Genomic DNA, 26,338 nt, shown 5'->3' with positions numbered 1-26,338 from the left:
GTTTTCCTGTTTTTGAAGTGCATCATGGTCCTACTCATTAAAGAAAAATTTGTTAACCATTGAGCCTTTGACTCTTTTTTCAGTTGGCGAATAGATACATAAGTGATGACCATAAACACTTTGTTTTAGCTTTTTTCAGAAAAGCTTGATTTTTAGATTTCAAAAGACAAAAAAGGAAAATAAATCCAGGTGCAATAATAATAATTACAGTAAAGATTTGAGAGAAGGCTGTCAACACTCCAAAAAGAAGGAAATTTTATGATTGTAAAAGGATTAAATAATGGTTCCTCATTGAAGCGATATGGTTAAAAAGGTAACATTAACTGAATTTACAGGAATCTTTAGTAAGCTGAATGTGGTAAATTGAATTAAGTATCCCTAATAAGATGTTTTCAGTCTTAATCCACAAACCTGTTGGTGTAAGAAGGAAGAAGAATTCGCATCACAGCTGGTTTCCCAGGGTTGGTGAAAATTCCTCTGGGTTGAGGTCAATCGATGTCAGCTCCATATACTACACTTCATGGCAGAAAAGAGAGATAAATCAATACAGTTTGAGACTGGTATTTATCCACTCCTGGGGGTAGGGAACATGCCACTGAGAATTCTTGCCTTGATTAGTATCTGGAATTGCTTATTGCTGGTTTCCAGGTTTAAGGTATATACCAACCTTTTTATTAGACTTAACATTTCCTCTAGGTTATGGAATGGAATCAGCACAATAGAAGAGGAGGAGGTGAGGGAAATGGTAGGTATAGGCAGAAGGCTGGATATGGCCACTTGGCACATGCCCATGCTTTACAAGAGAAGGAGGTGGGGTGAATGAGATCTGGGTGATGGCCAGTTGATAGGAGTCTCTGACTTCCCTAACAAACATCTGCAGAAGTGTTTTAAGCCTACATCTAGAAAAACAAAACAAAACAGAAACATCAATATACCCATTATGAGAAGGGAAATTGCTACTGTTGTAGGACTTTCAATTGATACTCCCCCTTTCTTGACTACCAATAGTTTTATCAGTCCACAGTAATAGAGAATGTGTCAATTTTTATATATGAAATATTTTTGTGACAAGAAGAATGATTACTCATTACAGTATTTTTAACACATTTCCTTTCTTAATGCTTATTCACAAAGTTCAACTTTTAATCATAAACTCCTCTTTTTTATGTCTTTGTAGAGAAACAGTGTTGATTCAACGATATTTGGTAGGCAAAAATTGTGGTTGATAGAGTATGTTAACTTCATAAAAGACACAAAACGTAGGTGGCATAGAAGATTGGAAAAACAAGTAGGAGGGGAAATTAGCTATCACAGTACAATCCTCTCACCTTTTTTTTTCCTGGTAAACATGCTACATTAAAAAAAAATTAGAGAAACAGAGAGCTATTAAATATTTATTGACAACTCATCTGTCTCAATAGTTTTAGGACATATCTGGATGAACTGAAAATTATAACAAAATTACCCTTTAATATCTCTTGAAAATTATGAATTTACAGACTAGGAACAAATGCAAATGTGCCAAGTTGTCAAGTAATGGAAATTAATTTTTTCAAGAGAATTTGTATAACAATTACTACTAAAATTAAAGCATATATAGAATTATTAAACAGAGTAACAGAATTAAACTTCACGTAACTATTTAACTTCGTATTTTCCTGTTTCTAATTTTTAGTTTGCTAATCATATTCTTTAAAATAAAAGCATGATAACTTTTAATAATCATTATGGACTAATTCATACAAGTTGAAATCATACTATTGAAGACGTATTTTTATTCATCCTTAAAAATCAGCTAGTTTGTATTTATTCATTTTATATTGAGCATTTTCAATGTATCAAGATATTTTCAACTGCAATGCAAAGCAGGACATGAAGGATAACTTCTCATAAAATAAAGAACATCCAGTATAGCAATTATATTACTCAATGACAGAAAAATACAAGAACAGTGGAAAATGTATGAGACTAGGAAGACTGGTAATTGCTAGGGTGTGCTGAGTTCTTTATATTTATCTCCTCAAATGTAGCAACTAAAATACGATCTAGCTATCAAAAGCAAGAATCTACATTTTAAAGTACTTTACAGTCAACATAACAAATTGTATTAATTCAGACCTTTCTTCTTTTTTCTTCAGTTGTTACAGAGCTGCAAATGGGTTTATCCACTGAGGATGTGCAGAAAAAAGGAAAATACATTCGACTAGAATTCATCAACTGAAATGATATTTCTTTCTCTATCTCCACAATAGCAACTATTGTGCTATAAATCTAACCTATTTAGTCATCTTTCTTCTTTACTTCATTATACTTTGCCTTTGAAATGTGGCTACAGTATCCAATGTCTAAGAAAATCCATTAAAGAAATTTGCTTATCCTGTACTTTTGAGAAATTCATGAAAAATTCCTTTTCACTCCAAATTTTTGAGAGCTGGAACATTTGATTGGCCTATCTTTAATCAAGAAAGACATACATAGAAAGCTAGTTCACCTTAGTGGCAGCAGGAACCACAGAATAAATTTTTTCATTCATATTGTTCATAGTTGATATGAATAAAAATAAACATATATATATTAATATATGTAGATAAATATATATCAATTAAATTCTTAAGTCCAAGCAAAGAAAATAATTTTTATAAGTAGAAAATAAATTTATCAAAAGGACATTATTTGAACATCTCTGCATTCCACAAATAGATAACATACATTCTTATCAAGCACACATGTGACTTGTATGCATATTGGCAAAATAATAGGCAATAAATCAAACAATATATTTCATCATGTGGTTATAGTTTATGGCCACAGGAAGTTAAGTTGAAAATTTAGCTAAATAAAAGCAAAAAAGCCAAAATCCTCCAAAATGACTCATAATTCAAAAAATAAATAATAGAGCTTAAAAAATATTTATGACATGAATACCTATAACATTATCATGAGGAAAGCACCTAAAGCAATATTTAGAGTAAGATGCATGGCTTTTATTTTATCTTAAAGATTTAAAAGACAGAAGTTAATGAACAAAAGATGCAAAGTTAGAAGTTTGTCAAAAAATAATCAATTTATCTCATACATCATAAAATATAAAAGTTAAAAGCAGAAATGAATAACAGAGTAAAAACAGCAAAACAAAGATTAAATAGATAAAATTATAATGCCCCCATTTTTATTTTGAACAGACTTTTAAATTACAGGAAGACAAATCTTCTTGGGTTTCTTGCATTCCTGTATGTCTTATGATAATTTTGTTCCCTGACATCTTTTCAAGTATATCTGTACAGTGAATAGCCTCAGAAGATAGGTATATGATCTAATTTTGTGTAAGAGGACAGATTTTGTTCCAACTCAAGATAAAAAAAGATAATGTCTCTTTTCACGTAAAGCTGGGCAGATTTGATATTAGCCTCTCTAACAGCTTGAGGTTGTTTACAATGTGCTCAGGATCCATTTGCCCCTACCTTTGTATCACCTATTATTTTTGTTTGCTAAAGCTGCCAAAGTGCAAATACCAGAAATGGATAGACTTTTATAAAGGGGATTTATTAGTTTACAAATTCACAGTTCTAAAGTCATGAAAATGGTCAATTTAAGCCATCAACAAGATGATACCTAGATCTGAAGAAAAGGCTGCCAGCATTTGGAACACCTCCATCAGCTAGGAAGGCACATGGCTGACATTTCCTGGTCCTTCACTTAGTACCTGTGCTAATGAAGTATAAATGGTCTCCAATAATTCAACACACCAAGGAAAGTCATGAGCTCTTTAAGAGTATGTGGGGTGGAGTAATTTTATACTTTATCAATAGCAGCATCAAAGGGAATAGTCTTAGTCTTTTCTGACCAAACAACAACCAAGAATTTGAGAGAGCATTTAGGACCTTGTAACTTGTTCTGTTTTGTTTCCATCCTTGGTGACTACATTTTAGCAGTGGTTTCCAATTCTGCAAGAGTTACTGGTTAACATAGCATCAATATAATGAAAAAGGGTGACCTCTGCTGGAAGTTTGCACATTTTTAAATCTTGGGATACCAAGCCATTTCAGATAGTGGGACTATGAAGATATTCTGATGGTGGTACAATAAATTTCGACAGTTGTACTCCCCATGTGAAGGCTGGCTGGGGGCATCTAAAGTACTACTAAAAAAACATTAGCAAGATCCAACACAAAATGATATTGGCCTAATTGAGTATTTATGTCCTGAAACAGAGTAGCTTTGTTTGGTACAGCTGCAGACAAAGGAGGAATTAATTTGTTAAGTTCTCTATAATTAATAGTCATTCACCAGGCACCATCAGGCTTTGTCACTGGGCAGACTGGGCTATTAAATGGCTATTAAATTAGCCCATTTAATAGCCTCATGCATCTGAGGGAGGGTACTTGTATTTGTTAGGGTTCTCTAGAGAAACAGAATCAACAGGGAACATTCGCAAATATAAAATTTATAAAAGTGTCTCACGTAACTGTGGGAACACAGAGTCCAAAATCCGCAGGGCAGGCTGTGAAGCCAATGATTCTGATGGAGGGTCTGATGAACTCCACAAGAAGGCTCACCAGCTGAAGCAGGAAGAGAGCCTGTCTCTTCTGAATCCTCCTTAAAAGGCTTCCAGTGATTAAGCATCACTCATTGCCGAAGACACTCCCCTTGGCTGATTACAAATAGAATCAGTTGTGGATGCAGCTGACGTGATAATGATTTAATTCTATGAAATGTCCTCATTGCAACAGACAGGCCAGCACTTGCCCAACCAGACAAACAGGTACCACCACTTGGCCAAGTTGAGACATGAACCTGGCCATGACAGTACTTTACTGGTGATAACTTAGTATGTTCTCTTTGAATAGTTTTGACCATCTGGCACCCGAGACAGAATTAACCTACAATAGTTTGCAAAGCGACGTTTTGCAAAATATCAATTCCCAATTATATTCTGCAATAGGGCATATGTACACTGTACATTTTTGAGGTGGCAACCTGCCAATCTAACTTAGTAGTTGTTGTGTTGCTTAATACTTTGGACCCTGTACCAAGCAATGGCTAATGTAGGCCACAGAATTGGAGTTGTTTCCCATACATAAAGGTACATTCTGCTCCAGTGTCCATGAGTGCCAAAACCCTATGACCGTTAGCAGAAGACCAAAAGACTGTTAAGTCAATATGTGACCTCTGCAGCCCTCCCTCTCTCTACATGAAACATGACTCCCAGAGGCAAAAACCTCCCTGGAGATGTGACACAGAAATTCTAGAATGAGCTGGGACTCAGCATTAAGAGATTGAGAAAATCTTCTTGGCTGTAAAGAGACAGAGAGAAATGAGACAAAATAAATGGTCAGTTGCTGAGAGATTTCAAACATAGTCTAGAGGTTATCCTGGAGGTTATTCTTATGCATTATATAGATATCTCCTTTTTAGTTTATGGTGTATTAGAGTGGCTAAAGGGAAGTGCTTGAAACTGTAGAGCTGTGTTCCAGTAGCCATGTTCCTTGAAGATGATTGTATAATGATACAGCTTTCTCAGTGTGACTGTGTGATTGTGAAAACCTTGTGTCTGATGTTCCTTTCATTTATGGTGTGGAGAAATGAGTGAAAAATATGGATAAGAAATATACAAATAATAAGGGAAACAAAGGTTGAAATAAACTGAGTAGATTGAAATACTAGTGGTCAATGAAAGGGAGTGATAGGGGTATGGCATGTATGAATTTTTTCTTTTTCTTTCTTTTGCTGGAGAGATGCAAATGTTCAAAAAAATGATTATGGTAATGAATCCACAACTATGTGATTCTGTTGTGAGCCATTGAGTGAAGCCATTCAAGAATGTTTGTATGTCAAGAATATCTGTATGTTTTTTGTTGTTTGTAATAAACATATTTTTTATTATTTAAAAAATTAACTAACACAACATTCAGAAATCATTCCATTCTACATATACAATCAGTAATTCTTAATATCATCACATAGATGCATATTCATCATTTCTTAGTACATTTGCATCGATTTAGAAAAAGAAATAGAAAGACAACAGAAAAAGAAATAAAACGATAATAGAGAGAAAAAATAAAAAAATAAAAAATAAAAACAAAAAAACTACCTCAGATGCAGCTTCATTCAGTGTTCTAACATAATTACATTACAATTAGGTAGTATTGTGCTGTCCATTTCTGAGTTCTTGTATCCAGTCTTGTTGTACAGTCTGTATCCCTTTAGCTCCAATTACCCATTATCTTACCCTATTTCTATTTCCTGATGGTCTCTGTTACCAATGACATATTCCAAGTTTATTCTCTAATGTCCGTTCACATCAGTGGGACCATACAGTATTCATCCTTTAATTTCTGGCTAGTCTCACTCAGCATAATGTTCTCTAGGTCCATCCATGTTATTACATGCTTCATAAGTTTATTCTGCCTTAAAGCTGCATAATATTCCATCATATGTATATACCACAGTTTGTTTAGCCACTCGCCTGTTGATAGACATTTTGGCTGTTTCCATCTCTTTGCAATTGTAAATAATGCTGCTATAAATATTGGTGTGCAAATGTCCATTTGTGTCTTTGCCCTTAAGTCCTCTGAGTAGATACCTAGCAGTGGTATTGCTGGGTCGTATGGCAATTCTATATTCAGCTTTTTGAGGAACCGCCAAACTGGCTTCCACAGTGGTGGCACCATTTGACATTCCCAACAACAGTGGATAAGTGTGCCTCTTTTTCCACATCCTCTCCAGCACTTGTCATTTTCTGTTTTGTTGATAATGGCCATATCTTAAAGTCAGGCAGCGTGAGACCTACAGCTTCGTTTTTTTTCCTCAAGATACTTTTAGCAATTCGGGGCACCCTGCCCTTCCAGATAAATTTGCTTATTGGTTTTTCTATTTCTGAAAAATAAGTTGTTGGGATTTTGATTGGTATTGCGTTGAATCTGTAAATCAATTTAGGTAGAATTGACATCTTAACTATATTTAGTCTTCCAATCCATGAACATGGTATGCCCTTCCATCTATTTAGGTCTTCTGCTATTTCTTTTAACAGTTTTTTGCAGTTTTCTTTGTATAGGTCTTTTGTCTCTTTAGTTAAATTTATTCCTAAAGTATTCTTAAAATACTTTAAGAATAAAGTATTTTATTCTTTTAGTTGCAATTGTAAATGGAATTCATTTCTTGATTTCCCCCTCAGCTTGTTCATTGCTAGTGTATAGAAACACTACAGATTTTTGAATGTTGATCTTGTAACCTGCTACTTTGCTGTACTCATTTATTAGTTCTAGTAGTTTTGCTGTGGATTTTTCAGGGTTTTCGATGTATAGTATCATGTCATCTGCAAACAGTGATAGTTTTACTTCTTCCTTTCCAATTTTGATGCCTTGTATTTCTTTTTCTTGACTAATTGCTCTGGCTAGAACCTCCAACACAATGTTGAATAACAGTGGTGATAATGGACACCCTTGTCTTGTTCCTGATCTTAGGGGGAAAATTTTCAATTTTTCCCCATTGAGGATGATATTAGCTCTGGGTTTTTCATATATTCCCTCTATCATTTTAAGGAGGTTCCCTTGTATTCCTATCCTTTGAAGTGTTTTCAACAGGAAAGGATGTTGAATCTTGTCAAATGCCTTCTCTGCATAATTGATTTCCTTATGTTGAACCATCCTTGCACACCTGGGGTGAATCCTTGGTCATGATGCATAATTCTTTTAATGTGTTGCTGGATTCGATTTGCTAGAATTTTGTTGAGGATTTTTTCATCTATATTCATTAGAGAGATTGGTCTGTAGTTTTCTTTTTTTGTAATATCTTTGCCTGGTTTTGGTATGAGGGTGATGTTGGCTTCATAGAATGAATTAGGTAGCTTTCCCTCCACTTCAATTTTTTTGAAGAGTTTGAGCAGGGTTGGTACTAATTCTTTCTGAAATGTTTGGTAGAATTCACATGTGAAGCCGTCTGGTCCTAGACTTTTCTTTTTGGGAAGCTTTTGAATGACTGATTCAATTTCTTTACTTGTGATTGGTTTGGTGAGGTCATCTATTTCTTCTTGAGTCAAAGTTGGTTGTTCATGGCTTTCTAGGAACTTGTCCATTTCATCTACATTGTTGTATTTATTAGCGTAAAGTTGTTCATGGTATCCTGTTATTACCTCCTTTATTTCTGTGAGATCAGTGGTTATGTCTCCTCTTCCATTTCTGATCTTATTTATTTGTGTCCTCTCTCTTCTTCTTTTTGTCAATCTTGCTAAGGGCCCATCAATCTTGTTGATTTTCTCATAGAACCAACTTCTGGTCTTATTGATTTTCTCTATTGTTTTCATGTTCTCAATTTCATTTATTTCTGCTCTAATCTTTGTTATTTCTTTCCTTTTGCTTGCTTTGGGATTAGTTTTCTGTTCTTTCTCCAGTTCTTCCAAGTGGACAGTTAATTCCCGAATTTTTGCCCTTTCTTCTTTTTTGATATAGGCATTTAGGGCAATAAATTTCCCTCTTAGCACTGCCTTTGCTGTGTCCCATAGGTTTTGATATGTTGTGTTTTCACTTTCATTCACCTTGAGATATTTACTAATTTCTCTTGTAATTTCTTCCTTGACCCACTCATTGTTTAAGAGTGTGTTGTTGAGCCTCTATGTATTTGTGAATTGTCTGGCACTCTGCCTATTATTGATTTCCAACTTCATTCCTTTATGATCTGAGAAAGTGTTGTGTATGATTTCAGTCTTTTTAAATTTGTTGAGACTTCCTTTGTGACCAGCATATGGGCTATCTTTGAGAATGATCCATGAGCACTTGAGAAAAAGGTGTATCCTGTTGTGGTGGGGTATAATGTCCTATAAATGTCTGTTAAGTCTAGCTCATTTATTGTAATATTCAAATTCTCTGTTTCTTTATTGATCCTCTGTCTAGATGTTCTGTCCATTGATGAGAGTGGGGAATTGAAGTCTCCAACTATTATGGTAGATGTGTCTATTTCTCTTTTTAGTATTTGCAGTGTATTCCACACATATTTTGGGGCATTCTGATTCAGTGCATAAATATTTATGATTTCTATGTCTTCTTGTTTAGTTGTTCCTTTTATTAGTAGATAGCATCCTTCTTTATCTCTTTTAACTGTTTTACATTTGAAGTCTAATTTGTTGGATATTAGTATAGCTACTCCTGCTCTTTTCTGGTTGTCATTTGAGTGAAATATCAGTTCCCAACCTTTCACTTTCAATCTATGTTTATCTTTGGGTCTAAGATGTTTTTCCTGTAGACAGCATATAGAAGGATCCTGTTTTTTAATCCATTCTGCCAGTCTATGTCTTTTGATTGGGGAATTCAGTCCATTAACATTTAGTGTTATTACTGTTTGGGTAATACTTTCCTCTACCATTTTGCCTTTTGTATTATATATATCATATCTAATTTTCCTTCTTTCTACACTCTTCTCCACACCTCTCTCTTCTGTCTTTTCATATCTGACTCTAGTGCTCCCTTTAGTATTTCTTGCAGTGCTGGTCTCTTGGTCACAAATTCTCTCAGTGACTTTTTGTCTGAAAATGTTATAATTTCTCCCTCATTTTTGAAGGACAATTTTGCTGGATATAGAAGTCTTGGTTGGCAATTTTTCTCCTTTAGTAATTTAAATACATCATCCCACTGTCTTCTAGCTTCCATGGTTTCTGCTGAGAAATCTACACATAGTCTTATCGGGTTTCCCTTGTATGTGATGGATTGTTTTTCTCTTGCTGCTTTCAAGATCCTCTCTTTCTCTTTGACCTCTGACATTCTAACTAGTAAGTGTCTTGGAGAATTTGGATCTATTCTCTTTGGGGTGCGCTGCACTTCTTGGATCTGTAATTTTAGGTCTTTCATAAGAGTTGGGAAATTTTCAGTGATAATTTCTTCCATTAATTTTTCTCCTCCTTTTCCCTTCTCTTCTCCTGGGACACCCACAACATGTATATTTGTGCGCTTCATATTGTTATTCAATTCCCTGAGCCCCTGCTCAAATTTTTCCATTCTTTTCCCTATAGTTTCTGTTTCTTTTTGGATTTCAGATGTTCCATCCTCCAGTTCACTAATTCTAACCTCTGTCTCTTGAAATCTACCATTGTAGGTTTCCATTGTTTTTTCATCTCTTCTACTGTATCTTTCATTCCCATAAGTTCTGTGATTTATTTTTTCCATTTCTTCTTTTTGTTCATCCCTTGCCTTCTTCATGTCCTCCCTCAATTTATTGATTTGGTTTTTGAAGAGGTTTTCCATTTCTGTTGTATATTCAGAATTAGTTGTCTCAGCTCCTGTATCTCATTTGAACTATTGGTTTGTTTCTTTCACTGGGCCATATCTTCAATTTCCCTGGTGTGACTTGTTATTTTTTGCTGGTGTCTGGACATTTAATCAGATTTCCCTGAGTGTGAGACCCAGCAGGTTGAAAGACTTTCCTGTGAAGTCTCTGGGCTCTGTTTTTTTTATCCTGCCCAGTATGTGGCGCTTGTCTGTCTGTGGGTCCCAGCAGCAAAAGATGTTGTGGCTCCTTTATTAATGCCACTATTGGTGTTTGGTTGGACTCAGTCCCTACCACTGTCGGAGACTCCCTCCTCTCCCTCCGGGCAGCTGCCTGTGGGGGAGGGGCACCGGCCACCAGCCGCCGCGGCTTGGGGAACTCGCTGATCCGAGACTCGCCACTGGACCAGGAAGACACCTGTGGGGGAGGGGTGCCGGTCGCCGGCCGCCGCGGCTTGGGGAACTTGCCTCTCTGAGACTCTCAGCCGGTCCAGGAAGGAGGGAGGGAGGGCCACCGGCCTCCAGCCGCCGTGGCCCGGTAAGCGCGCGCCGCTCAGGGAGCTCACCACAGCAGAGTCTCGCAGCTGGTCTAGCCAGTCCAGACTGGGGTACGCTGTGTGTCTGGTCCCTGCCATGGCCCCGGGAGCTGTTCTGCACTGTTTCTGGTCACCCAGTAGTTGCTATCATCCAGAATGCTGAAGATTTAAGACATCAAATATTTAAGTATGACATTTCCATATAACCAATTTTGGTTATTTATCCCCAGATAACCTTGATAGTTTAGGGAGATGGGCTTCTGTGGCTGAGTAGGCTTTTTCAGTCCGGGCATAAACATATTTTTAAAAATGTGACCTCTGATCTCCAGTCTCCCTGTATACAGCTTTTATTTGGGGATCTTGGCCAGTCCCCCACGCAAGGGGAAAAGAGCTTGCCAAGCCTCCTCAAAAGGAGGAGCAAGGGCCCCATAGAGTGTTAAAGGTTGGAACTTTAGGCCTGAGTTTCTCCCCTCATGCATGATCTAATTTCAAGTTTTGTATATCTTTGTTCTTTGGGTAATTTACTACAGAGCCTAACAAGTACTGTATTTGGCTGCCCATAAATAACTTCAATTTTAGTGGGTGTGGCTATTAAGTCTGTCTACATCTACCTGTGTGATTCATGGCTTAGACTGCAAAGCCCCTTGGACACCATCTGTAGCTCTTACTTCAGCCCCTCTGCACCATAAGCTTTCTGACTTTCCTAAATTGGTTGCAATTTGGGTGGCCTTTGAAATGGGCTACTATTGGGCTAAAAATCTGTGCAAGAGATTGATACCACTGACAGGAGGTACTATGCAGAATGATGTTCTTTATGCCTACTGTGAAGGTTTCATCTTCTGGTCCATCAAAAATAATGCCATAAATGGCATGCTTCATTCTTAGTTTCCTCAATACATTGTGCATTTCATCTAGCATATTACTATGGTGAGCAGCATGTGGTGCATCTCCCACTTTGGGCCATGTTACTCTACATTGAGTTATAAGCTAATTTAACAACTAATTGGATTCTAGCCTCGTAGCCAGAGTATAAATGCATTAGTGGAGGAAGGTGTGTGCAGTAATTGAGGCTAATTGCTTACTTTTCTCCCTGAAAGTAATAGTCCATCCACACCAGTGTCCCAAAGAAGTAGTAGCCAATTTGATAGGATTTCTTTAGGTTTTTCTCTGTATCAATTTCCCATTTCATGTAATTCAGTGGCATTATATTTCCACATGGTAACTAAGATCTTTTGTTGAGGAGAGGGTTCTGAAGAAGCTGCAGTGCCAACGGCACCCTCAGCATCAATCTCCACCACTGGGGATTGTCATGGGGTGCACCGAAAGAGAGACCATATAATTCAAAACTGCAAGTCAATTTGGAGTTTTGATTAGCTGGCTGGCAACTGCCCCAGAAACTTCCAAGAAGGAAGATTCAGAGAGCAGCACCTAGAGGTTTTCAAGGTGTGCTTATAAAGGCTAAAATTATGTTGGGGTTTTGCAGTTGCTAGCAAGCAAGACTATCATAAAAGCAGAAAAATGCTGTTAGCTGTTGCCAAAGCACATCCCGTTCTCTTAGTTTTTTAACATTGGTTATTGATTAACTCGTGGGCACATTCCGCCCTAATGTTGTGGGGACTTTCCCTGCTTGGGCCTGATTGATTCCTCCTGGCCCTCCACAGGGATGAGGTTGCTGTATTTGTTCTGACTTAACTTTTTGTTGGATGAGAGGATGAATAATCTTCCTTTTCTCAGTTTCAATATCCCAGTCAAACTAGGGCTCATCATCATCAGAAGAGAAATCAACAGGATTCTCTATTTTAAGATTCCATTCAGGATATGCCTCACGTATCCCCTGGGAAGCCTACATCTTCTTACTCTAGCATACTGGCATGCCAATATTTCTAAATTCTAATCTACATGGTGTAGTCTTTCATTCAAGCATCCCTCAAATCTGCTTGGATTAAATCCAAGTTCCTTTCTAGCTTATGTTCTTTTAAGTGACGAACCACAGCTTTAGCAGCTAGGACCTCTTCTGTGGCCAAATGTGCAGCTCCTGATGGGAGCCATGTGACGGCCACAGCAGCCTGACAACTCTCCTTTTTTTTTTACCAAGTCCTAACTGTCTTGAAGCCTGCTGCAGGAGTATTCACAATGACCAGGAAGTCCTGGGCATCCCCATATTCCCTCTGCAGTCCCTATTCATCTAGGTAGGTAGCCACCCCTCCCCATATAGATGTGCAGGCCTTCCCAGAATTCATGGCTTTTATGGCCAGCAGTTCTTTGGTTTCCTGGCTGGCTCACCAGATGTTCCAACCCAACTTAGCCCCAAGAACAAAGAACATGAGTGGCACAGAGTGACCCATGGGTTTAATTAGAGACTTACGAACAAGAGAAGATTCTTCCCTTTGGTGGCTGGTAGGGAAATGGAAGTCAGTCGTCTGTACAAAGAGGAGATGGAGGAGTGCCATAGGAGCTGTTTGCAAAGCTTTAGGTCCACAGCGTGTGACAGTGGAGATCCCCAAGTTCTTATGAGATTAGATTATTGGAGGGAAGTTTTAATGGCATTCTTTTCCTGAGGGGACATTTAATGTCTTTCCAGTCATGCAGGTGCTGTGTGCAGTGACTTTTTCTCATAATAGAGAAGGGGGCGGGCCTGGGCGCTGGGTCCTTACAATAGTACAAGTAATTTGTGTTTTGTTTTTTTTGTGTTTTAATAATGAAAACGTTGGGGCAGTTTAGAAGGTTCAAAGCTTTCACTAGTAACTTAGTAATTGAAGATTTGCCCTGCATAACTAAGAAAATATGAGGTTATGAATTATGTGGAAGAATACTAGATTCTAGCATTATTTACACTAATAAAAATTTGCATTTGAGCTAAATAATTTAATAGGAGATAAGGATATATATTAATGCCAATTACAACATAAGGTTTGATTGTCTGATTTTCATTCAATATAATGTCTTCAAAATCTTTTAGTATATTATAAAATGCTTAAATAAAATATGTATAAAAAAGCAGAATGTTGTTAATAATATTCTAAAAATCAAATGTATTTTCCTGTATATGCACATATTTAAGGAATGAAATGACTGCATGAAGGCCTTAAAAGCAGTTTTCACTGGATTGTAAAATTATATATGACTTTCTGTCTTCCTCTCTCTTTCTCCCTTCCTTCCTCCCTTCTTTCCTTTCTTCCTTCTTTCCTTCCTTTTTTTCCTTTTCTTCTTTCTTTCTATATACTTCCTCCATCCTCAAAACACAGTTGATTCAAATTAAAATCAGTGAGAGAATAAATTTAATCCAACCATATCAATAATGGACTAAACAACCCAATTAAAAGGCATATTGTCAGTTTGGATATAAAAGCAAAAATCAACTGTAATATGTTGCCTACCAGAAATACAGTTTAATATCAAGAAAAAAATATTTAAAAAGTAGGAAAAGATAAACCATACCAAAAATAAAGAGAAAGCTACAATGATTTTGTTCATAATAATCAAAGCTGATTTTAGAGTGAAAATATTATTTGTAATAAAGAAAATAATTTCATATGGATAAAGGAGAAAATTTATCAAGAAAATACTAAAGTCCTATATATTTATGCATCAAATAAAAGAGTTCCAATAGATATGAAACAACTGAAGGAAGTGAAAAAGGAAAGCTGTAAATCAAAAGTATTGTCTGAATATATTTAATTCTCATCCCTCCATAATCAAGAGACTGAGTAGGCGGAAAATCAATTAGTATGATATAGAGGACTTGACACTATTGATCAATTTGACCTAATTGAAATATATAGAACACTCCACCCAATTATAGAAGAATATATGTTCTTTCATGTGTACATTGAAGACTTTCTGGAAAAGGATATATTTTGGGCCATAAAATAAGCCTCAAAATTGTAAAAAAAGGTCAAGTTGTGCAAATTACACTCTCTGACCATGATAGAATTAACTTAAAACTCAGTAAAATATGTGTCTCTGGATTAGTACTAAATATTTGCAGACACAATAGCAAGCACTGTTCTAAATAATCTATGCAGTAAAAAGAGAAATTCAAAAGTACAATTGAAAAGCATTTTGAACAGAGCAAAAATGAATTATATCAAAATTTGTGGGACACTGTTGAAGCATTATTTACAGAGAAATGTGTAGCATTTAGTTTCTCTTTTTAAAAATGAGGAAGAAAGAAATAATAAAGATCAAAGCAGAAACCTCTGACATAGAAAACATAAAACAATAATTGAGAAAATTTAATGATAGCCAAAGGTAATTCTTTGAAAAGAAAAATAAAATGCATGTACCTCTAATGAAGCTAATTAGGAAATAATAGAGAGGGATCATAATTTCTGACATGAAACACGTGGAATCACTATAGAGTCTTCAGATATCAGAGGACAATAAGGGGCTATTTTGAACTACTCTGTGGCAAGACATTTGAGAAATTAAAATAAATGAACATATCCTTGAAAATAACAAAGCAACCAATGCTCACTTGAAAAGGAATAGGCAACCTAGGTAGCCATATGCCTATTAAAATACTTTAATTTTAATTTTAATCTTTCATTCAAATAGTTGAAGCTCATGCAGTTCCTATGCCCAAATGGATTCATTAGTGAATTTTATCAAACATTTATAGAAGTAATACTTCAAATTTATGCAAAATTTTCCATTAAATTAAATAGGATGGAATACCAAGAGCAAAAACATTACAAAAAATGTATAGATAAACATAACTGATAGACAAAAATGCCAAAGTTCTAAACAGAATTTTAGGTGACTCCAACAATATCTAAAAAGATAATGCAGTGTGACTAAGGGAGTTTTATCTCAGGAATGCAAGGTTCATTAAACATTAAAAAAAATCTCTGTAATTAACCATATCAGCAAACTAAAAATAATAAACATGATCATCTCTATTGATCATTTAAAAAAATGCAATACCTGTTCCTAAAAAATATTGCAGTTTATTAGGAATAGAAGGAAACATTAACCAAAATGCTACTGTTAATATTATAATTAATGGTCAAACAATGAATATATCTCTACTAAGTTTATGAAGAGAGAAGAATGTTGGGGCACAAGGGTAGTTCAGCACTAGAATTCTCACCTACCATGTGGGAGACCCGGGTTTGATTCCTGATCCATGCACTTTCCCAGAAAACAAACAAACAAGCAAAACAAGCAAACAAAACTTCAACAAATGGTGCTGTAATAAAGAGATTCTCAAATGGAAAGATAATGAAATGTGACCCCGCCATATAGCATTAAAAAAAAATTATACTCTAACCACTTCTATTCAGCATTGTATTGAGGGATCGTTTTTTGCAAGCTTGGAGGACTCTATTATAAGATAATACACTGAGATTAAGAGAATGCTGAAGTTCAAACAAGGTGTTAGAGGATCACATTATTTTTTTGAGAAATGCTTTCCTTTAGGAGTCCGATGATTGAGTACATACCTAGAAAGATTTGAGATGAATGGCTTGAGGAATAGCGTGCATGATTATGACTTTCACATAGACTAGGAATAAAAGAAAAAGGAAATTTTTGGAGAGCAAAAATAAAGGGTTTAGTTCTGGTCCAGCTGAGTTCCAGGGGCTATGGGATATTCGGGTTTATTAGGTTGCTGGTACAGTGGAATGCAGTGCAAAGAAGAGACTTAGGCCAATCACATAAATCCGGAAGATGTCAGCGTCCGTTCGTTAAGTGAAATCAGAAGAGAGTATGAGCTTGCTCGAGAAGATTGATTGCTTAAAATATAAAAGAATATGGTACAATCTTGAGAACAGAAATAAAAGAGGGGCAGAGAACTGAAGATGGCCACAGAGGGCAGATGCGGTTCACAAGACAGAGAAAATCCGCGTCTTTTAAGTCACTGTATAGATACAAATATTTACGTATGAAGACATGCTGCATTTACTCGCCGAAGTTTAAAATAAATGTTTATTAAATATTTAATTAAATAAAAAACATTTACCTAAATAAAAACTAATTATCATGATATTTTTACAACACTTAATGATAAGTATGTGCAGAAATAGAACTTTGGTAAAAAGAAGAACATTGCTGAATGTAAGATTTGCTTTCATAGTTCTTTCTGGAATGATCGGAAATGTAAAATATATTTCCTCCAAAGGAAAAAAGAAGAACAATTTCAAAACAAAATTTCGCAGTAAAAGATTCAATATAGAGGTTTTTGAAATACTTGCGATGTTTTGGAACTTTGAGCAAGTCACTATTTGATTAGGATTTTTACAGAGACGATATTATGTTGGAATCTCACAGTTTCTGATGTCTTTAATTATAATTATGGTTGCGCTGCTGTGAATTTTATTCAGAAATATTTCCTATTGGCTGAAATAAAGGAGTTGGTTTTTGAAAGGGAACTGAAATGGGTCCCAGAGCTGCCATCGCTGAGACTGGACCTATCTACAGTGCTGCCATGCCTGATCGATGTATAGTCCCTTTTCCTTTCCATTCCAAGTCTAAAATGGCAACTCTTGAGGAACAGCTGGCTCAGAACTTCTTAAGGAAGAACAAACAACTCAATAAGATCAAAGTCGTCGGGCTGGTGCAGTAGGCATGGCCTATGCCATCGTTGTCTTAATGAAGGAATTGGCAGATAAGCCTCATAAAGAAGACAAGCTGAAGGGAGAGATGATGGATCTCCAACACAGCAGCCTTTTCCTTAGAACACCAAAAATTGTCTCTGGCAAGGACTATAGGGTGACTGCAAATTCCAAGCTGGTTTTCATCACAGCTGGGGCACATTAGCAAGAGGGAGAGAGCCATCTTAGTTTAGTCCAGGGTAACATGAACAGCTTTAAATTTATTATTCCTAATGTTGTTAAAATATTGCCTGGGCTGGAAGTTGCTTGTTATTTCCAGTCTAATGGATATCTTGACCTATGTGGCTTGGAAAATAAGTTGCTTTCCCAAAAACCATGTTATTGAAAGTAACCTGGATTCAGCCTGGTTGCCTTACTTAATGGAAAGAGGCTAGGAAATCACCTTTTAAGCTATCATAACTGGGTCCTTGGGAGTGTGGAGACCCTAGTGTGCCTGTATGGATGGAATGTATGTTGCTGGGGTTTCCTTGAAAAATCTACCCTTGTTTTAGGCACTGATGCCAGTAAGGAAGAGTGGAAAGAGGTTCACGAACAGGTGGTGAAGAGTGCTTATGAGGTGATAAAACTGAAATGTTATACCTCCTGGGCCATTGGGCTGTTTGTAGCAGATTTGGCAGAAAGTATGATGAAGATTGCTAGGCGGGTACCTCCAGATTCCACCATGATTATGGGTCTCTATGAAATAAAAGATATCTTCTTTAAGATTCCTTGCATCCTGGGACAGAATGGAATCTCAGACTTGGCAGGGTGACTCTGACATCTGAAGAAGAGGCCCGTTTGAAGAAGAGTGCAGATACACTTTGGAGGATTCAAAAAGAGCTGCAGTTTTAAATTATTGTATTGTTGTATTTTAGTTGGGATTTATACATGTTGTCCTTTTTATCTGATGCATGATAAAAGCAGTGATGCTAAGATGACCTAGGAAAACATCGATTTCTTAAAGTTAAAAGTAGGGATGGTTTGTAAAACCTTACAATTATATCCTGATGTTGGATGAGATGATACTTACTTGGGGTAGTCCCAACCTGGTTAGTATAAAACAGCTCACCTCTGAGGCACCAGTGCCAAGTCGTACATGCAGTTGCCTTTCAAACCAGAATAATGCATTATTACTGTGTATTCTGTAACTTCTGGTTCCTTCATTCAACATGCCTAGTCCAACTTCTTTCCCCCCAGTAAATCACATTCTGGGCTCCAATGTGTAAATCCAATATTGCACATCTTGTACATAACTGTTCTAAAGGATCTTATTTTCTGTACCAAATGTATCAAAGTAGTGTACACTGTCACGTACTATAAAAAGAAAGGTCCACCTATAAACACTGCAACAAACTATCTAAGTGTTATATCATCTAAAAGAGCAAATTACTCTGTTAATTGAAAAAAATAATAAGAAGAAAGAGAACTGAATGCCTATAAAACTCCACATACTCATTTGTTCAGGAAGAAATTTTTAAAATATGCACATACGATAATTATTATCTTTTTGCCCATTTAAGAAACAGAATTTATGATATCTCATATGACAGATTTTGCTTCTCTGGTTGCTGAAGAAAAGAGAGGAAAAGAGAAGAAAATAAAAAATAGAGGAAGGAAAGAAGGAAGGAGGTAAAGGAAAGACTAACTTGTTTTATATTTAATTTGGGGGAATAATGACTGAGACTATAAATAGCTACATGCCAAGTTTCAGGAAAAAGCAATTGAAAAGAGCCAAGTTATAAATCATTCAAGAAGGGGGATTTATGATGGAAAACAACAAGCCAACTTTAACTATAGCTTCTCTGCTGGGTGCTGTTCTATAGAACGGTTATAATAAATCATGCAATGAATGAATAGAAAATGGAATTATTTTAACTTCCTGAGGACAAGCTCCTGAGACTCTTCTCTGACTTTGTGTATTTATGATACACATTTCTTTTTTATTAGAGATATTTTACATTCTGTTGATCACATCATCTTATGGCAAACAAATTATATATCTGTGTATAGTCAGTTGGATATTCATACACTTTTTATTCATTTTAATTTGGTACATTGTGGATTTACACATTCAGTGCCAAAGTGTTTGTGTACTTTTCTTATAAGAAAACCTACTATTATTTAACACCCTTTAAAGTTGCTACTGAGAATATTTTCCATATAGCTAGAAATGCTTCACATTATTATAAGCAACTGGGATCTTAGTAAAACCAAAATTTTTCCCAATTTACAGAGTTTGTCTTTTAGGCTTATTTTAAAAAATAGAAGTATTTTTCTCTTTCATGATTGTGGCTAAATTCTTCTTTTGGAATAATAATGGTGGGTTTGTACCTTCTTTCCACTCCCAGTTTCAGTTTTTATATTTCCATTTACATCAATCCAAATCTTGTAACTTTTTAGGAAAGAAATTACTAAATATAAACAATTAAAGAAAAAATAAAAGGGACTGTGGATAGGGAATAAGGAAACTAGTTGAGAAAGGAGGGAGGAGACATGGAGAAGGGCATACAATGGCAAAAGTGATGAAGAAAATTATCATGGAAGATTGTAAGAAAAGATATTATGAGAAATTGTCTTTCAAATACAGGAATATTGGTATTGAATATTCTGGGTATCACTACCAGAAGATGGAACAAATACAAACAGGTTCAGGAAAGGAAGACAAGAATGTAGCTAAGAGGAAACAAAATGTAGAAGTTCACAGCTGTCAGATTTCCCAACACCTAATAATTGCTCAATAGTTTGTGTGTCCTACTAAGAATAAAAAATACCTTGAAAAGCAAAGTTCTTACTTATGTTGCACTTTGGATTCAGAAAATCATAACAACCCTGACACCTATTTTTCAAATAACAATTTTTTTGCTAGATAATCGGGAATAAGTATCTGCGGGGAAAAACACTTCCAACTTGATTAGTTTCAAATTTTGAGTAAAAAAAAAAAGATTTCATACTAACTAAATTAAAACATAAATGAGACTTCAAAGAATGGACAGAAAATGCAAAATGTCTTAAAATGGTGGACAAAGGGTATACGTACCAAAGAGCCATTCTGTATTTTCTGAGAATAATGTTTCCTCAGAGTTCATGGGTCAGGAAAGACATCTACTCCACCTTCCTAATTTCAGTAGTTTTCATCAAGGCAAAAAGGAGGAGCATTGCCTAGCACACCAGCCTAAGCTTCTCTTTCCGTGTTTGCTCCTGGACATAAGGATGGGAGGTAGGGAGAAAGCTTGATGCTGGGGACGCAGTAACAAAGGAGAAGAGATCAGTGTGACACACAGGAAAACGCTACGTTATTCACTATTTCATCATGTCTTGAAATTTCTCAAAGAGCAGAATGTGGTAGAAGGGAAAAAGAATCATCCTGCATTTAAGCTATTGCATTTGTGTCAATTAAATACGTTTGGCTACATTCACAGACAATTATGTATTCTCGAAGAGACAAGACTGGATTTTATTTACAAGTCACAACCTTCGTAAGTAGAAAAGACTTTCCTCAATCTTTTCATGTCATTTAGCGTGCAAACAACATCCAAAACTTTGTTTTGCTTCAATGATGTGTAAAGGTAAGAAATAAAAATAAAATGAAAAGAAATATTCGTAGTTCATTGTAAGGTGACGCTCCACACAGCAAGGCTTAAATTCTCACCCTCTGTCAGTGGAATGTATAGCAGGTGAAGTGGAAAAAGCAGTGGAGTAGGAATCAGAGCAGGATTTTCATCTCGGAGTTACCACTAATTAGCTGTCTGACTGAGAGCATCTCGGTACCTCTGGATTTGAATTTCCTCAAGGGTAAAATGAGGTAGCTGTTAATCTCTAGAGCCTCCCCCAGTACTAAAAATCTATATACATTGCATTATTTCCTTTAACAGTGTAGATAGATTAATTCTGACCTATCTTTGAGCACTTCCCAATCTTTCAGTGAGTGATACCATGTTCCAGTAACCTAGACTGGCAATGTTTACAGGCATAGTCTTTGCCACAGAGGGACTCGAAGTGATCCATTGAAGAATCAGAATCACCACCACTGCCAATTAGCAAAGGCCCCAATCAACTAAGCTCCCTGGCAATACTGTGATGCCAGTGATTTCTTGGGGATGTGTTTCCATGGATATCTATTTAACTGAGAATTAACTGCATGCATAGTAAAATATTCTATTAGAATTTCAGTTACAATTGGACAAAATGTATTCTCTTGAGAGTAGAATGACAGCTTATTTCACTTATATAGTTGCATCTTTATGATAAAGATGGAAAAAGATAAATTAATTAAGGGAATAATTAATTAGCATTCATGGACACAAGAGTACATCTACGAGCTTGAGTGCACTAAGATTTTAATAGACCAACTTAATGAACAACAATATCAAAACAAAGAAGTACTAACAAAAATGATTCAATATTTTTATTATGAGTACACTATAGAGAATTGAGTGTGGCAAAATTATTTTAGTTCTTGAATTGTTTGTGTAATTTCAAGTCTTTGTTTCAGTCTCATCTCTTGGAATCACTGGTATTTCTGAGACATGGTTTCTTGTGGAAATTTTGATGTACTGCAGTTAAATTTTATAAAATACGTTCAAATTGTAGTTCATTTACCAATCTGAAAGCAAAAATGGTTACTGACAAAGGCATTAGTGTATGATACAGATAATATGCATATTAGCTCATTTATCTAAGGCACATTGTTGAAGAGAAATTCATTCGGTTCTGTACATGAAAATTTTGTCACTAGTACTTTCAAAAGCTCTTTATCAGAGGGCATTCTTTTATTTAAAAGAAGATATGATGAGAGAATGTGGATAAATCAATAAACTTCCTTATCATTTATCATTTATGATAAGTGTATCATTTGATATATGTATCATTTATAATAAGCTAACAATAATGGGTCAGTAGTGTCACAGAATTCACATTTCCACTTATAGAAGGCTCAACATAAGGGTTAATATTTCACAAGTCAGTGTCTATGGATCAGCTGAAGCAAATGTTTCTTTTACTCTCCATTTCTTTTAAAAATGTGTATTTTTAATATTTGTCTGATACAAAATTTTAATATTTGTCTGCTACAAAATTTAAATGAATCATTGACCATATGAATGCAACTTGATTTGAAAAATACTGATCTAACCCAAACCTGCTGCAGATGAATGGCTGTGCTCTAGAGATTTAAAGTAACTTTCTAAAATTAAGCATTTCATTAATAGCAGTCAATGTTGGAAGTTAGATCTCCTGACTTCAAATATAGCAATTTATCTTTTAGCCATCAAACATATCATTTTAGCCTTTGTAGAGGTTAAAATCAAGACCAAATAGTTTCAATGTAACTTTCTTTTTATATTCAAAACCTTGAATTTATTCAGGCAGTTAGAGTTGATACAATTTTTATTTAAGAAAGTAGGTCATAACTGAAAAGATGAAATTAACCAAGTCAAAAAGGAAAAGCCAGCATTCTCAGCAATCAGTAGTCAAGAAAGCATCACTGGATAGCCACAGGAGAAGTAATAAATGATAGGTCTATATATTGCTTCCATCTAAGTCCAAGTATGCATTATACATCATGATCTAGGATTACACGAACAAAGAGTCTCTATATTGTTACTAGTATTTTTCAAGGAAGGAGCAACACAGTTACTAGTAAGTTTACAAAGGCAAATGACAATTAGCAAAATCTCTGTCCCACCCAGACCTAACATACAGGAACTATTCATGGGAACATTAATAGATAAATGGGCAAAGGGACTTCCACATTTCTAGCATGGTAGGTATACTTATATACATAATTCAAAATTTGAAGTAATGGCATTGAATCTTCAAATAGAAGAATTTAAATGGAATATTTAAATGAATAAAACCAATGCATTAAAATTGAAAAAGAAAAGCTGGTTGACTTCCAACCAGCCACTGTGATTGGCTTTTGGCCAATTTAGCATATTGTAGAGTCTGGCTCAGTGCTTCTCAAGGTTTGCATTCAGAATTTTGGGGATATATAGACAGCACCCACATAAAATATAATTAAGCTTCTTACAATAATATCCTACTATAACTGATGAACATAATAATATATAAAATATCTATATATATAATAATATGGGTGGGCCGCGGTGGCTCAGCGGGCAAAGTGCTTGCCTGCTATGCCGGAGGACCTCGGTTCGATTCCCGGCCCCAGCCCATGTAACAAAAACGGAGAAACAGAATACAAGAAAATGTTTAAAAATGTTTCCCTTTCTTCCTTCCTTCCTTCCTTCTATCCTTCCTTCCTTCTCTCTGTCTTTCCTTAAAAAAAAAAAAAAAAAAAAAAAAAAAAAAATATCTATATATATAATAATAGCTCACTGTAGCAAGTCAACATAAAATCAAATATGGTTAAAGATTTGCTTTATCAGCGTCTAAATAAGAGATGCATTTTAAATATTTTTAATATTTTATATTGATATAATTTTATAGGAAGTCACAGGAATTAAAGTGAACTTTTAATGGCATCAAGATAAATGAGTCTGATATATCTAGCTTTGCAGTGGGGTCATTATTAATAATGTCACTGGAATATACAGTCTGATGACTTGAAAGGAAGTGCCAATTATAACTTCTGTGGCTCTCATTTTGCTTTTAAACCTAGTCCATTCATACAGGGCCAATTCTCAGTACAATATATTGTATGTCATTTGGATTCTCTCCATGTTTAGTCTCTAGGTTGATTCATCTTTTTATCGTTGTTACTTGAGCAAAAGTGTATAATAGTAGGAAGGAAAAGTAGCACTCCACCACCAACTCTGGTAGAAGCTACTGTCATTTAGAATTGTCAGTGGTATATGATGGGATACTTGGTATCTTGTAGGAAGCATGGTGCAGCAGATATGCCTTATTAAAAGTATTTGAAGGCTAGAGGATATTATAGGTGAGTCTGATTATTTTCAGTGATGATGGGCCAGAACTCTTCATGAGTAAGTATAGAAAGTTTGGTCATCTTGAATATATTTCAAAAGTGTTGTGTTGAGGATAATCATGAACAAATTGGGGTAGGAGCTTATAAAATTTAAGTTGTTATTGCTAACATGAATCCATTGCATCCATTGACTATCAAAGACTAGGGCAATTTAATTTACAAATAGTTTAATTTTCAAGGGCAATTTGATTTTTTTCTTGACTCAAACACACATGGGGCATCTTATTCCCAATCTAAGTTACCACCCATTCTGCTGCATACTTTTCATCCCAAGTGCCCTGGAGAACTCAAAGGTTATGTAGTTCATGAGATCATAATAGCATAAAGGCTTATGTGGGATCTGAGGCAAAAGTTTGAAGTGTAACACCAGGCCGCTGATCTGTAAGTCTGAAGCACAGCATCCCTCCGCCATGAATCATTTGGCCCTAGGAGAATCAAACATGCCTCCCTGGAAGTGCTTACGTGTAGATCGTGATTGTAGTCAATGTCCATGGATAAGTGAAATACCTGGGCTTTGAAATTTTGAATAAAATCACACTCCTGGAACTGTTGCCATAGTAGAAAACATTTACTAAAATGAGTCCATTTCAAATTGTTCCAGAAGGAACACTAATTCCATTAAATGTTAATGACTTGTTAAACATTGCTATTTCTGAAGCTAGTAATGCATGGTTTTATAGCTTAAGGAAAATATTCAAAGGATTTTTATAGATTTCCTTTAGCTGTATACCTGCCCCCAAACTAGCATGCATTATATTCATGGCTTTTTATATTTATGTATATTTATATCAATTTTCACATTTTCCTGCCAAATAGGACTTTTCAGCTTATTGACTAATTTGCTACTTGTACCAATCATGTCAGATAGGGAAGCATCTAAAATAATTATTATGCTTAGGTTTCTGAAAATATCATCTTATCCAAGAATTTGTTTATGTATATTTATTTGTTTTTTACATCCAGGATTATAGATACAAATAGACACACATGCCAGTCTATATTGAGAAAAATTTCTTTATGTTACAAACATTAATTCATTATATTTCATATTTTTTAAACTGAAAATCATCTGCAAATGGGATGGAAATAGTAAGGCTCAATGTTTAAAATATGGAGATTAATAAGTAAGTAGATGATAAACTCCTGATACGATAAACTTCCTATTTGATTACCTTTTTATTAATATGTATAATATGATTTTGAGGGAACACAGTAGATACGTGTATGATTATGTACATTTAACCATGGAAAAAATGTTTACTAAAAAATAACTGAAACATATCAGTCAGTGGTACAGCAAGTAAAAAACACAAGAAAAAATTCCTGCTTGAAGATTCAGTTCCCTGTTTTGAGATTCAGGGACAAATGCATAATTGTTGAAATAATGAGTTGGAAACACTTGAAATTCACGTAATGAAATAGAAACCAAATTGGGATACAACTAGTTTTTAATCCATATTTGCCAAAATTGTAGCAGCCGTTATATATTCTGCCATTTAGGGAGCTGTACATACAATTGTTCTACAATAAGGAAGAAACAGTACATGATTTCTTCTTTCAATTATTTTATATCTCCAAGTCTAATAGGAAAGTCATCTAGAAAACTGACAGGAGTGCCCCGTAACTGCTATACAAATCTATGGTTAGTGAAATGAGAAAACAGTGTGCAAATACTAAGCAAGAAGTTGGAGGATAAATATTTGTCAACATTTTAGATACGGGTTTTTAACTTTCTCATTTGGAAGAGTTTGGCAGCACAAAACATACCAGAGACTATCTTGTCTTGCTTTGTCTGAAGCCTCAGGCCAAATTATAAGGTTTTTGTTGGCAGACTCTCAAGTGTGATCTCATTGCAGGAAACCTAGGACAGGAATGAAGATGGCAATGCTGAGACTCCCGGAAAGGTGGAAACCCAGCTTTATCTTCAACTGAAGATGAAAAAATGTCTGTAACTGTCATCTCAGAAAAAAAATCTTTCCACAAGAAAAAAAGTAGCAATCTCCAGAA

The 26,338-nt window shown here is 35.4% G+C and overlaps 1 long non-coding RNA gene across 1 annotated transcript in view; it reads right to left on the bottom strand.

Moving 5' to 3' along the window:
- Nucleotides 1-419: 419 nt before the first annotated feature.
- Nucleotides 420-26,338, bottom strand: part of LOC143682718 (uncharacterized) — an 86,497-nt gene continuing 60,578 nt past the window's right edge. The window contains exons 4-5 of the long non-coding RNA XR_013175250.1: nucleotides 26,099-26,192; nucleotides 420-516 (exon numbers count right to left, since the gene is read on the bottom strand). This is a non-coding gene — a long non-coding RNA (uncharacterized LOC143682718). The remainder of the gene's footprint in view (nucleotides 517-26,098; nucleotides 26,193-26,338) is intronic.

This window comes from Tamandua tetradactyla, chromosome 5, assembly GCF_023851605.1.
Source record: "Tamandua tetradactyla isolate mTamTet1 chromosome 5, mTamTet1.pri, whole genome shotgun sequence".
In the NCBI taxonomy this organism is placed as follows: Eukaryota; Metazoa; Chordata; class Mammalia; order Pilosa; family Myrmecophagidae; genus Tamandua; species Tamandua tetradactyla.
This window is presented reverse-complemented; position numbering and strand designations above follow the sequence as displayed.